The following is an 18108-nucleotide window of genomic DNA, read 5'->3' on the forward strand; positions in this document are numbered from 1 at the left end:
AATATATTTATTGAGTAATTCGGTGATATTCAATCTTGGAAGAAACTTGAGGATTACACACTGAACACAGTCGACACTTGTTTCACCCTGTAAGGTGTGTTCACTTAGGGCTTTCTCAAGGCTGCAAGTAATCAAGAATGAGCAGGTCAGTTATTGAGGTGAGCCTTCCAAGTAAACTTGCAGGGCTCTCACCAATCAGTGCAAATATCCCTAAGACTACGTGAGGATAGTGAGAGTTATATGCAAGGGGGCCGGTCTGAAAGTGCATCTTGTGACCCAGATTTAAGGCAACTTTTTAAGGAAAAGATTATAAGAAGAGCAACAATATGTTGGCTCCCTATAGCCCTTATCCTGTTAGTCAGGATTAAGTGAAATATCAGAACAAACCTATACAGAGAAGATAAGAACTCGTGGATTGAAACAGTCAGTGGATTAGTGTAGAATTGACAGTGGTGCTAGCACATCAAACTAAGATATAATGTGAGATTAAATAGTATCACAATGTCCAAAAAACCTGCAAAGTTAGTTAATCAAGCACTCTTATTGATATTCAACAGGAGCAAAGGAAAATCATACAAATACAATGTTCATATTGAGTGGAACATAATGTTGTATATGGTCTATTTGTAAAGAGAAAAAATGTCTCCCATCAATAGCAAGTATGCATTGGATATTCATAGATCGTTATGTCAGAGCTAAATAGTATAATCATCTAAGAAAGATTTGATGATATGGTGGAACAAATTAAAAAACACTATTGAAGAAAAAGTATTGAACAAGGATCTGATTCAGTAAACTTATGCCTAATGTATGAGTAATATTAAATTAACACTGAGCTTTGACATAAGTATTATCTCCTGTAGGCAACTTTTAAAAAGTGTGTAGTTTGGGGACTACCACATGGAAAGCACTATAGAATTGTAATATGGTAGTTATAACACCATAACTAAATTTGTATAGTGGTTGACCCAAACATGCTCGGGGATAGTCATGTCTACACTATTAGTAGGACTGCTAGTAAAAAAAAGATGCATTGACTGCTGTCCAAATTGGGGCGCATCATTAGGCCTCATGCCTCCCTTCTGATCGCCCTCTTCCTTATCTCCATGGCTGCTTTATATAGCTTCCTGCAATTTCTGATCTCTGGCAGGTCCCTTGGTGAGCACTTAAGAGCTTGCATAAAGCTGATATAAGTGCATGAGTAGGAGTTATCAAACCATTTGTTATACCTCGGGCATGGTGGGGGTTATTTATCATTAACTACTCAGATGCCTTTTTACAGATTTCAGAGAAGGCCCCTAATATCTTTCCGGAGTCAAATTTATCACTAAGGTACACATTGAAATGCTACCTCTGCTTCTCCACCAGCTGAGCTAGATCACGCCCCCATTTTTCATATATTCAGTCGGCGTTGCCATCTTATTCTGGATCATAGATGGCCCTCCTACGTTAAGGCTTAAGGCCACTGGGTTGTGGTGACTCAAGACACTTTCTAGAATACAAAACATACTGATTTTTCTAGCCCTTATCATAGACAGTGCAATAAAGTCTAAGTACCCCATAAGTAAAAGGTCATGTATTTTCAGAAACCTATTCAGTTTGTCACCACGAGGATATGTACAAAATGTGACAGGTTGCAGAAATCATTATCTGTTACCCCACAAACATTATTATCAACAATAGAACACAATCTAAGATTAAAATCCCCGCCTGAATCATTACGTATTCCTAATTCAGGCCTGCCAGCATCGGATCTAAGGTAGCTATAAAAGAATCAATGATTTGGAAATAATTTCTAGCAAAATTGCTGTGATAAAAATTTATGAGTACCACCAAGGGTGTCCCAGTAAAACACAAACAGATTATCTGGCAAAAGGCGGAGTCCACAAAAGTCTTCTCTATTCTGACTGCCATTGTGATGCTTATGAGAGCCAAGAGGTCACCACTGAGATGCCCAGATGATGACATAATTGCCGGGGAAAACACTGAATAGAATCTGTTTATGTGCATGTTTGACCGTGACCAGGTTTCCTGTAAATAGATAATCCGTAGTTATTAGGATAGCCATTCTTCATCCGTTAATTTATAACTTTGGACAGCAATGTTCTAATAAAGGAGACTCAGGTCAGGGCCTAAAATGCCAGAGGTTACAGTGTCTGATGTTCCTCACAATGGCAGATCATTTTGGGAAGCTGAGCGGGGATGATTGACTCATTAAATGAGGAGGCCACAGGCCAGTTGACTGCAATAACAGCAGATGGCTCAGGACACAACAGTTGGTGAAAGTGACAGAAGCCTGTTCCCTTCCTTCCATTACAGAGGGGTAATGAATAGGACCTTGTGTCAGCCCATTAGAGCAGGTGAGATAACATAACCCATAGTGGTCATCTACAGGGTTTGGTACAGTCTCCAGCCCAATACACTTCTCGGGTTCCCCATCTTGGTTAATGTCCCCATGCCCATAACACAGTCGACCTCATCCAGAGGAGCGATACGATTGTGCTTTGGCACAGTAGAATTCCTACTGCTTTCAGGATTACCAGAAGATCTGTAAGAGGGTGTTGTAGTCCAAATAAGACTGTGACTCAAGGTAAGCATTGGAAAAGGGTTTATTTCTCAACAAGTCCAGAAGAATAAAGAGCCACCTCCCAAGAGTGTTACAGCCTCTCCAACCGCCTTCGCTGCTCCCGTACATTCCACAATACTCCCCCACGAGGTTCACATTCCATTCCCAGCATTCTACCCACGAGCCCCACATTCCATGTAAATCCCTCGATCCCAATATTAACCTACTAAACACAACATACTATCTCCCCCCCTTTTTTTTTTATTTTAAAAAAACCAAAAAAAATAAATAAGATATACACCCTATGAAAACCAACATACTAAAAACAAGGAAAATCCTGGACTAAAAGACATTACTGATCAAATCTTAGTTTCCATGGTAAAAAATGTTCCCGCGACGATCTGCGTGGAAAATTCTCCACACGGTTTGAACCAGACCATCGAGTATTCAATCCATGTGAATTCTGAACATGTGTCATGGAACTCTCACTCTTGTAACCATCACGGTCGTTACTCCCACTCGACTCAGAACCCTCAGAATGTTTTACCACTTTGGACAAATTCCACCACCGCCATCTTCGATCATAATGGCACTCCCACATACTTTCTTCACTCTGACAGGTTTACTGAAACTATCATCACCTTGTCTAACAGACACCTTACTCTTAATTCGCACTAAATCTCCAGGACCCACAACATACAACTTGGTTGCTTTTATAGCATCATATCTTCTTTTCAGGCGTTCTTGACCAGACCTTACCTTTTCCCACTCAACTACTCTTTTCTCTTCACATAATCCCTTAGATTTCAAAGAATTCGCCAACCATGAAGGGAAAAGAACGGTTGTCGCCTTGCGACCCCTTAGAGCTTCAAAAGGAGACACATTGGTTAAAGAATGAGGAGTGGAACGATAAACCCACAACATGGTGCTCACAACTTCCCTGATGTCATAATTGTTACGTCTAGCCCATTTGATGCAATCACTGACCACCCTATTCATTCTTTCACTAAACCATTAGTTTGGGGATGAAACAGTGAGCTTTTCAAACGCTTGACACCAGATTGTTTTAAGAAATACTCCATTTCAGAATTAATAAATTGTACTCCATTATCAGAAATAATCGTTTCTGGAAAACCTTCTCTCATAAATATCTCTTTAAGAAAGTTATTAGCATTAGATGCTGATGGAACAGCATAAAAACGAACTTCTGGCCATCAACTGTGATAGTCCATAAGAACGAACGCATATCTTAAATTGTAAGGGAGAAAATTAAATGGTCCAATCATATCTATCCCCACCTTAGACCATGCTCTTACAGGAATCTCAGTGGGACATAAAGGAGGAGTACATGTCTTCAATCCCTTTTCTGCAGAATTACATACAGGGCACCTCTTGACCATAAGATCAACTTCTTTGTCCATAGATGGCCACCAATAACTCTCCCTCAGCCTTCTTTTTGCCATTGTCGCACCAAAATGTCCATCATGTGCTAAATTTATAAGACCTGAATGTAAATCATGGGGAGGGACACACCTTTCACCTCTCAACAATACACCATCTTCTAAAGAGATTTCATTCGCTACCTTACAAAAAGGTTGCAATGGTAAGGGAACATTCTTCTCTCTCGGCCACCCATTAATCACAAATTCACTAACCTGGGCCAAAATGGGATCTTTCGTAAAGGCTTCCTCCCAGTCCGATTTGCTATAGGCTTTGGACTGTGGGAGGTCAACAGATGCCACAAAACAATCCTCCCTATCCTCCTCGGAATCATCTAGTCCATCCATGGGTAACCTAGAAAGAAAATCCGCTCTCACATTGAGCTTCCCCGGCAAAAACTTGACATCCATGTTATATTGCAATAACTTAGTGGTGAGACGGGCAATACGTGGGGTAGTATAATTGGTTTTATCCCCACCAAGAATGTAAAGTAAAGGTTTATGATCTGTCACAATGACAAACCTCCTGCCCCATATATAACTCCTAAACTTCTCACTTGCCCAAACACAGGCCAACAATTCCTTCTCTATTACAGAATAGTTAACTTCAGCTTCCCTCAAAACTCTAGAAGCATAACTGATAGTGGCTTCACCTTGTTCTGTGTTTTGCACTAGAATCGCACCCAAACCATACTTACTAGCGTCAACCATAATCTTACACATTAACGCAGGATTGTAAGGACGTAGAGCCTTAGCATCCGTCATCTCAGATTTTATCAATTCAAATGAATCCTGACAAGTCTTGTCCCAACTGAATTCAACACACTTCTTCAACATGTCGGACAAACATTTCATCTTTGATGCATAATTAGGAATGAATCTAGAATAAAACTCACACAGTCCAACGAAGGAACGTAACTCATCCTTATTCTTAGGAGGAGGACAATGGCGAACAGCATCCACCAAACCAGGTCTTGGTTTGATTCCTTCCGATGAAACAACATGCCCCAGGAATTCTATCTCTTTTTTCCAAAATTCACACTTGTCCTCTTTAACAACCACCCCATTTTCCTCAAAAATTTGTAAAACCATCTTAAGCACAGTGTTATGATCAAGTAACTGTTTGGCAAAAATCAGTACGTCATCCTGAAACACTAGTACACCTTCTATATCTTTGAGCAACTGCAACATAATACGTTGGAAAACCGAAGCAGCCGAAGCCAAGCCGAAGGGCATACGACGAAATTGGAAAGTACCAAAAGGAGTGTTGAAAGACGTTAGATGTTTGGACTCATCTTCCAGGACAACCTGGTGGTAAGCCGAAGCCAAGTCAATTTTGGAAAACCAAACCGCACCACTGAGTTTCTCAAGCAAATCATTAATCCTAGGTAATGGGAAGGAGTCTACCCAAATCTCTTTGTTGAGACTTCTTAAATCAACACATAAGCGGATTTCCCCATTGCGTTTGCGAGCGACCACAATGGGAGATAACCATAGACTAGATTCAACCAGCTCAATCACACCAGACACCTTTAATCTCTCCAACTCTGATTTAAGATCCTCCCTTAAACTAAATGGGATCGCTCTCAACTTGTGCTTTATGGGAACAGCATTGTCTTTGATTTTAAAAGAATGCTTAAAACCCTTTATACATCCTAATTTTTTTTTAAAGACATTTGGAAACATGACATGGAGAGTAGACAGATCCATGTCACAATGGTCCCTAACCACCATTACTTGCTCAGTAGTTCCTGGTCTCAAAACCATACCAAAGAGGCCTTGGTGGAACCAGCCTAAGATATTAAGGCCCTTGAGAGCAACATAGACCTTCCCACGGATCTTGCGCCCCTTGAACTCCATTACCTCTTCAATAAAGCCTTCCAGTTCAATCCTCCTTCCTTCATAGGAAACCGGAGCTCTATCAGGTGGGAACAGTTTCCTAGGACCCTACGTCTTCTTAAACAGGTCTAACATAATCATGGTAATACGTGCCCCAGAATCCACTAGCAAATGGAGCGTTTTACCCCCCACACGAATATCTACATACGGATCCACACATTCTTCAACATCATTGGAAAGAGTTTGTTCATCAGTGACAACTACAATCATGTCACGGAAATCATTCTCCAAACACTGACTAGACACATCACTAGTGTCAACCACAGCGCTAATTTTGACATTCTTATCACTCCTTGTACTCTGACATACTCTAGCAAAACGGCCGCATTTGTGACATATTACATTCTTAGCAGGACAGCCCTTAGAGTCTTTTGAATGTGGTGAATTGCCACATCTGAAACAAATATTACTGCATTCGAAAAATAGATTATTAGAAGGTTTGAGTTCTTTACACGAAGAGACGACATTGACACCAACTCTCTCCTCTTCCTTGCGTTGATAGGAAAGTTCCTTAAGAGAAGCTTGAGCAAGTTCAATACTCTTAGCTTGTTTTATTACATCCTCGAGCGAGGGATCTCCCATTGTCAGTAGTCTTTGTTGGATGTGTTTGTCAAAACAATTGCCTATGAGTTGATGCCTGATGAGTTGATCACGAAAAGCTCCAAATTGACATTGTGCACACAGTTTACGAAGCGCACTGACAAATTCATCAATGGATTCACTTTGTAGTTGGATTCTCTTAAAGAATTTGTGTCGTAGCACAACAAGGCTAGGTTGTTTGTCGAATCTCAAGATGAGTTTTTTTACAGTCTCCTGATACTCATCCAAATCCTCTGCTTCCAACGCTTCAATATCAGGAAGATGCTTTAAAGTTTCTCGCCCCTCAAATCCCAATGAATGAAGCAATAAAAACTTTTTTGCTCAGGTCTAAAACGTGATGCACCAATGGCTCCTAAATACGTTTCAAAAGCATCAAACCACTGAGACCATGACACAGGAGGTTCACCGGGTGTTTCCAGAAAAGGAGGAGGAGCAGACACAGATTGCATAATTTTAAATGTTAATAATGTATTTAATAACCAAAGCCAGTAGAGAAAGTTCGTAGGATCGTAGGAAATCAGAGAATTTGTGAAACACTATGTATCATCCACACCAGAAATAACCAAGTGATGGCGTTGTTTGAAAAGATGCACCCACACGTTGGCACAGCAACCGACGTTACAACAACCTAATTTTGCTAACGAAACCGGTTGTTATGATGCGCGTTGGTTGATAGCGCATGCGCGGCTTGCACGCGCATTAGCGAGAGACTTGATACATTCAGTTGTTACAGTAGCCTTTGGTTGCTAATGTATCGGGTGCGCACGCGCGTTGTACTCGCGCCTTAGGGAAAGACGCACTGCACAGCTCACGCGGAAACCAGGAAGAGTGGAAGCAGCGCGTGCGAGTGAAACTTCAGTGGAGATCGGAACAATAATTTCCTTTAGGCAACAAAACAGGTCTCACCATACAGACGAGGATAAACTTGATGCATGGAGTCGTGTCCGCTTCCCGATACTGATCCAATACTGGATAAACCAGTGCGCAGGTTCCGAGTTGGCTCACCGCTCGACAGCAAAATTATGTTGTAGTCCAAACAAGACTGTGACTCAAGGTAAGCGTTGGAAAAGGGTTTATTTCTCAACAAGTCCAGAAGAATAAAGAGCCACCTCCCAAGAGTGTTACAGCCTCTCCAACCACCTTCGCTGCTCCCGTACATTCCACAATACTCCCCCACGAGGTTCACATTCCATTCCCAGCATTCTACCCACGAGCCCCACATTCCATGTAAATCCCTCGATCCCAATATTAACCTACTAAACACAACAGAGGGGTCATCAGGTCTTGATTTCTAGATGTTTCCTAGGGAACTGGACATACCCCTTGCAAGAAACCCTGCACCTTACCCATACTCCCAAGGATAAAACCCACTAATTTTGTATCATGGAAATTAGTGACAGCACAGTCACCAGATTCCATTTTAGGGGATTTACCCATCCATTTAACCCTCCTCACGCCAATTATATAATTTGCAAAAGCATTTACTCCAATGCAGCCGAAGGTGCTACTGAACCAGTGGTTTACTTTATTTTTCAGTTGTTGGTCTGTTTCAAAAGGAGTTGGACGCAGAGGGGGTATGTTTTTCAACACTACCACATATGGGATGCACTTCTGGGGAAACTTTAGAGTCTGGAGACTTCTGCAACTGTCCTTTTCCTCCAAATTGGTCGCAGGAAGAGAAACAGACTTACTACAAGGGCACCAAATGGAGCCATCCGGGGCAGACAGGGGTGTAAGAACTTGAACAGCAGGATCGATCGGGTTAGCCCCTCTGCTGCCAGTCGCGATCACATTTCATGTTAAAATTGGAAGTTCTGTCTCCGCAGAGCAGGGCTGTCGATGATCTATCACTGTGGTGAAGCTAGATGGATTATTTTGGACATACGTGAGTAGTTACTTCAGGGTCCCATCTATGCTCTGCAGTTTCGTTGCCAGTGCCATTACCACAGGAGTCAAACATTTAATAAGTGCTCTTTCTAATTGATCAATATGCCTTGGGGTGTTAAGCTAATTTTCACTACCCTACATCCCAACCTGTGCTTGTAGTTGGTCTTTGAGATCAGAAGTCCCGGTCATGCTTGGGTCCTGATCGAGGTGCTTATTGCCACCACTCTAAAGTGCTCGCGCTGAGTGTATGTTGCTTTTCTTCTTTTTATTTGGTGGGGAAAGGACGGAGTCTATAATTGTGATTAGAATCTTATTCTGTATTTAACATATTCAAGATGGCATACAATAATTAAATGAAGTAGGTGCTCCAAGTGATGGCGCAATGCCTGAACAAAAAAACACATTTAAGTGTAGACAATATTTATACTATGTACAAAATAGGTCTAATATTTCAGCTCTTACTCCATAAAGGGGGGGGGCGGGGGGGCGGCACGCCTCTGCTCAGAAGAAACTTGTATCGTGCAGTTCAGGTTTGCATTTCCTCCCCTCTAGTTCTAAAGTCCAGCAGCCTTCGCTGATGAAACGTTTTGGGGAGTTGAAAAAAAATTCACCTAAAACGCCGAGGAGGTGGAATGCTCTCGACCCGTGTAGAAAGACTCAGAAAAAAACAGAACTGATGGCAGTGCACTGTGGTGGGTGCTATGTGGCTATGGTGACGTAATCATAACTCCATTTCCGGCGTCGACACGGAACCAGCAAGCCCCTACTAACACGGAAGAGGTACGTCAGAAGTTTCCAGATTCTGTTTGCCATCTGCAATATTTAAAGGGGAGGAGGCTTCAAGTAGAAGGATTTTATCTTCATATCAGAAATAGAGTGAAAACAAGGCACCTATATCATCAATTTACAAACCTAACCAGACTTCAGGGTTCCCAAAACTGTGGCGAAGGAAAAAGGGAAGAAAGACGTATAACACAAATGCGTCTGATTAAAACCAACTAAATGCTAAAACTATTTTCCTTGTAAGAAACCTGTATCATTTGTGGAAATAAATTTAACATGATGCATATGAGGCAGTTTCTAACATAAATGCAAGCCTGGATGAAATAAAAAAATTCGAAGAGTTCCCACGTAACATTAAACGTTCACAAATTACGGCTGTTCCTTAGGTACCGTCCTATACCTGTTGACTAAGTTAACAAGCACTGACAAAGACAATTAGTTTGGCTTTTGCACAGTTCATTCACACACAACATTCATGCTCACTCTGAGATCCAGCATACACACATATATACAGAGTAACATATACAAACGTCTATGCTTGCTCTCTTAAACAATCAAGCACACGCAGTACACATGCAAAATACACATACAGGTACACACTCAATAGGCATGCGGGCAACTACGGACACAGACTAACAAGCATTAAGGCATGTCCTCACCCATGACAATGCACAGAGACTCACATAGAGAACACGCATGCAGACACACACATGGTTCCACACGACACACATGCAGTCAGACAGCACACAAGCTAGTTTACATAGGTGACCAGTGTTAGAGGGAGAATGAGAGGTGGATGAATAGATGGATGCAGGCTTCGGACTATAATTTCGTGTGGAGAAAGCAGTGGGTTGACACTGCCCACTCAATCTTTGACATCTCTCTATCTGAGGGAATACTTCCGGCTCCATGCCGTTCCAGTGCTGAACGTATTTTTTTTAAAGACAGTAGTGGCAGTGTGACCTAAAACCTAACGTCACTGGAAAGGGGCGTGTCTACAAGGTGTGTCTGTCACCTGTCCCCAGTCTGTCTCCTGATAGAGCGTTCCCTCCTAATAAATTACCTGTATTTGGACGCTCTTGGGTCGATGAATCTTTTGACCAAGTGGGGCTCTCTTCACCCGAGATTAGTCAATTTAATCAATCAATAATCAATAACGAACATAAGCAATGCCCTGATCAACATAACACTTCACAATTAATCCAGAAAACATTTCGGCGAACCATGACCTTTCGGCCATGAATAACCACACCAGTTTATTCAAAGTTAATGAATTTATTTCCCTATATTAACAAAGCTAGCACAATATAAATGTGTCTCAACACCAAATGATATATGTAAATGAACTTTAATAGCTGTCCATAACGGCGAAACAGATGCAATCTATGCAGCATTTGAATAACAATGCATTCGATAATAGCAACGCAAACCACTAAAACTATAATCTGTAATGAGCTAATTGCATACATTAGTCAGCATAACAAGGTCTCAAATTGCATCGTGCAACAAATGAATCCACATCTAACCTCAAATTAGCATCTGCATGTGGCACTTCATGCAAAAACAATTTAGCAACATTGATTTGGAAAACTCCTAACTAGGGCTCTTATCAAAAATCAGCAGTTGGTTACCTAAAAAGAAACACAATGCAATTGTACATTTTCCTTTCATATTTACCAAATTCAATCAGCATTCAAGGAAGTCTTCGTCTCACAGGTACCGGTTCCGATCAGCATGGAACGGGGCAAAGGGGCAGGGTGGACGGGGCAATTGCCTCACAGCGGCAAGATAAAGGACAAAACTACTACTTCATGCAAAGGGACAAATCGAAGTTAAAGTCTCTAGGGCGAGAATTACTTAAAGTCTCTTTCTCTCGATTAGAGAAAGCACCAAAGTCTCATTCAAAATGGCGTCGAACATCAATTGGCATCGTAGAAGATGGCAAAATGACGAAGTCGGCAAGATGGACCATAATGTCTGCAATGTCTAATGTTCTCAATGGGTGCAATGGGTAATGGCTGGTAAAAGGATAAAAAATGGCTGCTTTCTTCTCGTGCACCAGGTTTAAATAGACAACAGTTCAAATCCAGTAGGGTCTTCCATTGGAGGGTTCATAGGTTGGCTTCAAATTGTCCAATCAAAAACAACAATTCACAAGCTTCTACCTAGGCATACATTATCCTTGGAGTCGGGAACGTAAGTTGCAACATATTTTACCAATTAACTCACTTTCAGAGCGTCCATTGTCTGCACCTGCAGATTGACCTTGTAGCAAAGAAGAAGATGCCAGGCTGGCACGAAACCTTAAAGATAAGCATGTGAACCGATCTCACTGGAAAAGTACAGCTTCAAGCAAGAATACACGTTTTATTAGCACATTAGAAAAACACGAGCATCTAAACCGTGAGACAAGGCAACTAGGCCAAAGCCTCCACTAAAGTTATGCTAAGTTAAAACATTTCAAACAAGCAAATCATAGCACACGTTTACGGTTATGTCAGATTAGTACAATTCTAATACATCACGTTATATAAAGCACGCTTATAAATGTTGGCGAACTACTCTGAGGGCACATTTGTCCCCGTACAATCTTTATTAGTTCGGTTAAAGTCACACTCGATTATTGCAGCACTACGTTTATGCACTAATAAATGTAAAACCTTCATTTCTGCGTCATCAATCCCTCCTCTGATGACTACTTGTCATCACACAAAACTATTCCCACAAATTTTATTCCATTAAAATTCTGTCAGTTCTCTTTGCCTTTTAGTTCCCCTTGTTCTTGCCTTGTATTCTTCTGCCATTCTTTTCATCACCTTCTCTTCCTTCCTTCTTTTAATTCTTGCCATGATCATTAGTATTCCCCTCTTTATTCCCCAAATCCCAAAGATGCAAATTAGTACTATTAGTATTCCCTGTATTATTTTTAGTAAAATTCCATTCCAAATGCCACCAAGCCAATTTCCCACTGAAGCAATTCCCTTTCCAACCTTCTCCCAAACTCCTGGTTCTTTAAATTCCTTCAAGTCTGCACTCTCTTTTGTTAGATTTGCAAGCATTGTTTTAATTTTCACACTGTTGTCTGGTATATACATGCAACAGTGACGCGCACCAAGCATTTTGCAAACGCCGCCATCCTTTGCTAAAAGAATGTCTAGGGCAAGCCTGTTTTGAAGAGTCATAGCTCTTTCTGCTGCAAGTTCAGCATCCATCAGGATTATAGCACCTGAAAACTTTGTCAACATGTTATCCACTATAGTAGACAACTTTCTTATTTTGATGGAATTCAACACAACTCCCAATGAAGGAATCATGGCTCCAAATATATCTCCTACCACAGCAGCTGCGGTCTCTCTTTTCTGGATACGATGAGATCCAGGCGTCTTTGGAATCACCGATAGGTCATCCAGTTGATAAACCTTTGGGAACACTATACCCAAATAACATCTCCCCCACCATCCCTTTGGAAGACGATAATAGGCATTATGCCCACAAATGTAATATACACCAGGTATGACAGGGTCAAGTCCGTTCAGCATGAATGTCCATTTGGCCTTAAAGATAAACGTATGTTTACATTCACTCGCTCCCACGAAAATGTTATCATAATAAGATTCACCACGATATATACAAAATTTCCCTACATGCCAAGCATCTAAAGCTATTCTCCCTTGTGTTTTTATTGCGGCAAAAGCATAATTATCTACTGAAGTCCTCTTACTTAGCTCTTTTTCTAATTTCGCATTCATTTGTGCCCTTCTATCATCTGTGCGATCTAAAAAGCTTATTTCTACTGCAGAGAGCGAGCAGGTAAGATTTTCCCTATGAGCGTGAGCTGTTTCAAAAGGTTGCATTGGCTCGAAAAATTCCCTCATTATTTTAGCATCCCAATCTTTAGCAATCTGGCTTAGCTGCGTTATTATAGGAACATATGCAAAGGTAACATCATAATTTGAATAAAAATACTGTATGTTAGTTTGACCATAAAATCTAGAAGTTACTAAACTACATGTAATCCCATATGTAAGAGGCATGTGGTGATAAGTCACCCCTTCCTTTACCGATGTCGGTATCTGTGTACACACATAACAATCTTTCGCATCCATAGTCTCAACATATTCTGTTAGTAAGCGATAGAAAACATTATACGAAAGTTCCTTCTTATCATGCAAGTGTCTCTCATCTAATTCTAGTCTTTTCAAGGCGGTTAGTTCAGTGACAGTAACAGGAGCAGAAGTAGAAGCATCAATTTTCTCATTCTCACCCTTACCACGCGTTGCAAGCACTATTGCCATTATTATTAGTACACATGCAGTTATCAAGCCTATACACGCATATTTACAATATTTCACTCTACTGTTTTGTGTAGTCATGATCTGTATAGAATCAGAGAGCTAGAAGCACTTATAAAAAAAACGATTTAGCAATTAGTTACAAAGCTGAACGAGCGCAATGTTCACACAGTTTTCTTCAGGAGCTCAGTCACTTATCGGTTAGCAGCATTTGTCTCAATTCGGCAATAGCAACGTTGTCTCAAATCGGGTTTAAGAGTCAATCAGGTTATCAAAGTCTTATCAAGTTAGCAAATGTCTCATCCGGTTTAGCAATGTCTCAGCTGGTTGTATCACGTTAGATTATAGCAAGCAATGTCATTTATCAGCTTTTTTTTTTCTTTCAGTCAATAGTGTCCATAAAACTTTTCTTTTCTATTGGTATCTCTTCTTCTTCGTTCTCGAGGCTAAGAGATACAAATTCGTCGGTCCAATCGTCATTGACTACATATGCCCATTCTGGACCAGAATATCTCCTGTTTGGTATCCTTTTCCTTTTCAATTTTGCATCTCTCTTTGATTCTGCCTCACTGGTACTTTCCTCTTTGGCCAAGTCTTTCTCTTTACTTGATGTTGGTACCACGACAGACACTTCCTTTCTTTTCTCTTTCACTCTTGGCCCTTCACTGTCGTTCAACGTTCCTCTAGTCCTTAGTTTTACTGGTGATGTACTTGGTCTTCTCTTTGCACTGTGTCCACTTGATGGACCTGCGATCTCTTCTGAAGAAGTTTGAACAGTTTCGTTCTGTTCTGCCTTGTCCCCTCCTTCTGGGGAGTCAATCAGGTTTTCCTTTTCTTTTTCTGTACCGTCTGCTTCTGGGAAAGCCCTCCGCTGATCAGGCTCTCCTGCTTCTTCACCTCTTTCTAGCCCTTTGTCACCGTTACTTTCTTCAAGCTCTTTGTCACTTTCAGCTGCTTCAGGCTCTTTGTTACCTTCAGCTGCTTCAGGCTCTTTGTTACCTTCAGCTGCTTCAGGCTCTTTGTTACCTTCAGCTGCTTCGTCGCTGTCTGAGGTTTCTCCTTGGTCTTCCCCAAGTGAATCGGTTGTTTCGTCCTCAGAGAATATTTCTCTCTCTTCTATTTCTGCCTGTTCGCTTCTAGTTCTGTTTTGCTCTGTCTCAGCGCTCGGCACTTTGTTATCAGGAACTGGCAGTTTCAGCGCTTCAACTTCCTCATCTGTGGGACACAACACTTTCTTTGTATGACTGGCGTGAATCCAGTTGGGAACTCCCGCACACTTCACAGCGGTAGTGGTCGTCAGGATCACTTGGAAAGGGCCTTTCCAACGGGGTTCCAGACACGACTTCCTCACGTGCTTCTTTATCACGACCCAGTCACCTGCTTTCAGTGTGTGTCCTGGACCTTGGATCGGTGGCAAGGTGGTTGCTTCCACCTGGTGAGAGAAAGAGCGAACCACGTCAGCCAGACCTTTGCAGTAGTCTAACACCATATCATCTGTAATATTCAAAAGCGCGTTTGCGGGAACTGCAGGAAGTCTCATGGCCCTGCCCATGAGAATTTCGTGCGGGGACAATCCAGTCTTTCTGTCAGGGGTGTTTCTCATTGACATTAACACCAAAGGCAATGCGTCAGGCCATTTCAAATTTGTCGATGCACATATTTTCGCCATTCTTGATTTCAGTGTACCATTCATTTGCTCCACCAGTCCTGATGCTTCAGGGCGGTAGCTACAATGCAGTTTTTGCTCAATGTTCAGCGCTGCGCAAAGTAACTTTATCACCTTGTTATTGAAGTGACTTCCTCTATCTGATTCTAAAGAGATCGGGAATCCGAAACGTGGTATCAACTCCCTCAACAATAGTTTTGCAACTGTAAGGCTGTCATTTCTACGTGTGGGGTATGCTTCAATCCAGTGACTAAAAATGCACACAATCACCAACACATACTTCAGACCTCCATGCACAGGCATCTCAATAAAGTCCATCTGCATTCTGCTGAACGGGCCACCCGCCCTACCAATGTGGCTCACGTTCACAACCGTTCCCTTTCCTGGGTTCATCTGTTGACAAATGACACAACGATGGCAAACTGCTTCTGCAACTTGACGGAATCTGGGGTTAAACCAATCAGTTTTGAACAATCTTATAATGGCATCTCTCCCTAGGTGAGCCTGCCCATGATAGAACCGCGCTAGCTGCGATAAGAGACAATTTGGTAAAACAAATTTTCCCTCATTTGAAACCCATAACTCATCTGGTCTCTTTGTACATTGTGACTTAATCCAGGAAACTTTTTCATCCTCCCTGACGCTATTCTGTAATGCTTTTAGTTCATCCATTGTATCCACGACCTTCAAGGCAAATGCTTCAGCTGGTTCGAGTTCTGGCTCACTTATCAAATTCCATTCATCCCTGAGCAATATACAGTTCAAGGCACAAAATCTTGCGACTTGATCCGCATATGCATTTCCCAGGGAAACATAGTCCTGTCCTTTTGTATGAGCACTACACTTTACCACTGCAATTTCGGCTGGCATCTGAATGGCGTGTAACAATTCCCTTATTCTCTCCCCGTTTTTCACTGGGGACCCTGAAGAGGTCAGGAAACCTCTCTGTGACCATAGTTGCCCAAAGTCGTGCACAATTCCAAACCCGTACTGGCTGTCAGTGTAAATGGTAACCTTCATCAATGTAGACAGTTGGCATGCTCTTGTAAGGGTTACAAGCTCTGCTACTTGTGCGGAATAGACTCCTTGAAGCCAGGACGCTTCCAAGACACCTGTTACAGTACATACAGCATATCCTGCTTTCAAAATTCCCAATGCATCTCTTAAACATGACCCATCAACAAAAACAATTTGGTCATTTTCATCAAGCTTAGTATCCTTAATGTCAGGTCGGGGTTTTGTGCAAAATTCAGTCACCTGAAGGCAGTCATGCTCGACGTCTTCAGCGTTCTCAATTTCAGCATTTTCACCGGGAAGCAAGGTTGCTGGATTCAACGTAGTGCACCTTTTCAGCTGCACATTCGGTGAGCCCAGAATTATCGTTTCATACCTTGTGAGTCTTGCTCCAGTCATGTGTTGCGTTCGGGAGCGGGTCAAAAGTATCTCAACTGAGTGAGGGACCATGACTGTTAATGGGTGTCCCATCACTATTCCTTCACTCTGAGTGAGGCTGATACCAACTGCTGCTACGGCGCGCAAACACCCAGGCAGTGCTGCTGCGACCGGATCCAAAGTAGCTGAAAAATACGCTACTGGTCTGTTTATGCCACCATGGGCTTGGGTCAAGACAGACAAAGAACATGCATCACGTTCATGACAAAACAATGTGAAAGGCTTTGTGTAATCAGGCATACCTAAAGCTGGAGCCCTGCACATGCATTCTTTCAATTCAATAAAAGCATCCATCTCATCTCCTTTCAGCTCAATTTCATCCAAGGCATCCTTCTGGGTCAGTTTCAGTAAAGGCTTTGCTAGAGTTGAGAAGTTGGGAATCCACTGGCGACAGTAGCTCACCATCCCCAAAAACTTCCTCACCTCCCTCCTCGTCTTTGGTGGACTCATTTGAAGTACACTTGTTATTCTTTCCTTCATTATTCTCCGTGACCCTTTCTCTATTTGATGACCCAAGTATTTTACTTTCTTCTGACAGAACTGCAACTTTGAAGGAGACACCTTGTGTCCATTCCTTCCCAAATGGTTCAGTAGAGCAATGGTGTCGGCTGTGCAGCCACTTTCTGTCTTAGATGCAATCAGTAAGTCATCGATGTACTGTACTAGGGTTGACTCGAATGGCAATTCTAACGCTTCCAAGTCTTTCTTTAGAATCTGATTGAAAATTGACGGTGACTCAGAAAACCCTTGAGGAATTCGACACCAACTGTAAACTCTGTCTAAGAATTTGAAACAAAAGAGAAATTGGCTGTCCTCATGAAGAGGCACCGAAAAGAATGCTTGTGACAAGTCAATGACTGAGAACCACTCGGCATCGCAAGGGATTTGAAACATTATCACAGCTGGATTCGGTACTACGGGGCAGCATTTAATTACGATGTCATTTATTTTCCTCAAGTCCTGCACTATTCGGACCTTTCCACTCGGCTTTATCAGTCCCATGATTGGTAAATTACATGGACTGCTTAACACTTCTTTCAGTACTCCCTGTTTTACAAACTCGTCAATGAGTTGGGCGACTTTCATGAGGGTGTCTTGTGCCATGTGGTATTGTGGGGTCTGGGGAAAGGTTACATTGGGTTTTACGGTCACTTTCACTGGTTCCACTCCTTTCACCAATCCCACCTCTTTTCCTGTCATATCCCACACTTCCTTTCCGACTGTTTCCCGTAATTCAGCTGGAATATCTTCTTCAGTTATCATCGGAAAAAGATTAATCAGAGGATATTCTTCATCGACAGTTTCCATCTTCTACACTGTCCTCTTCTTCCCCATCACTGCTCGTCTGAATTCTAATTCCATCGTGCGAACACATAATCGAACATCCCAATTTGCACAATAGATCTCTCCCTAACAGTGCTATCGGGCTTGAGTCACATACCACAAAATTATGTAACCCTTGATAGTTACCAATGCTGACTGGTACTGGATCTGTGATTGGGTTCGTCAGGTGCCTGTTTGCTA

This window comes from Pleurodeles waltl, chromosome 6, assembly GCF_031143425.1.
Source record: "Pleurodeles waltl isolate 20211129_DDA chromosome 6, aPleWal1.hap1.20221129, whole genome shotgun sequence".
Lineage (NCBI taxonomy): Eukaryota > Metazoa > Chordata > Amphibia > Caudata > Salamandridae > Pleurodeles > Pleurodeles waltl.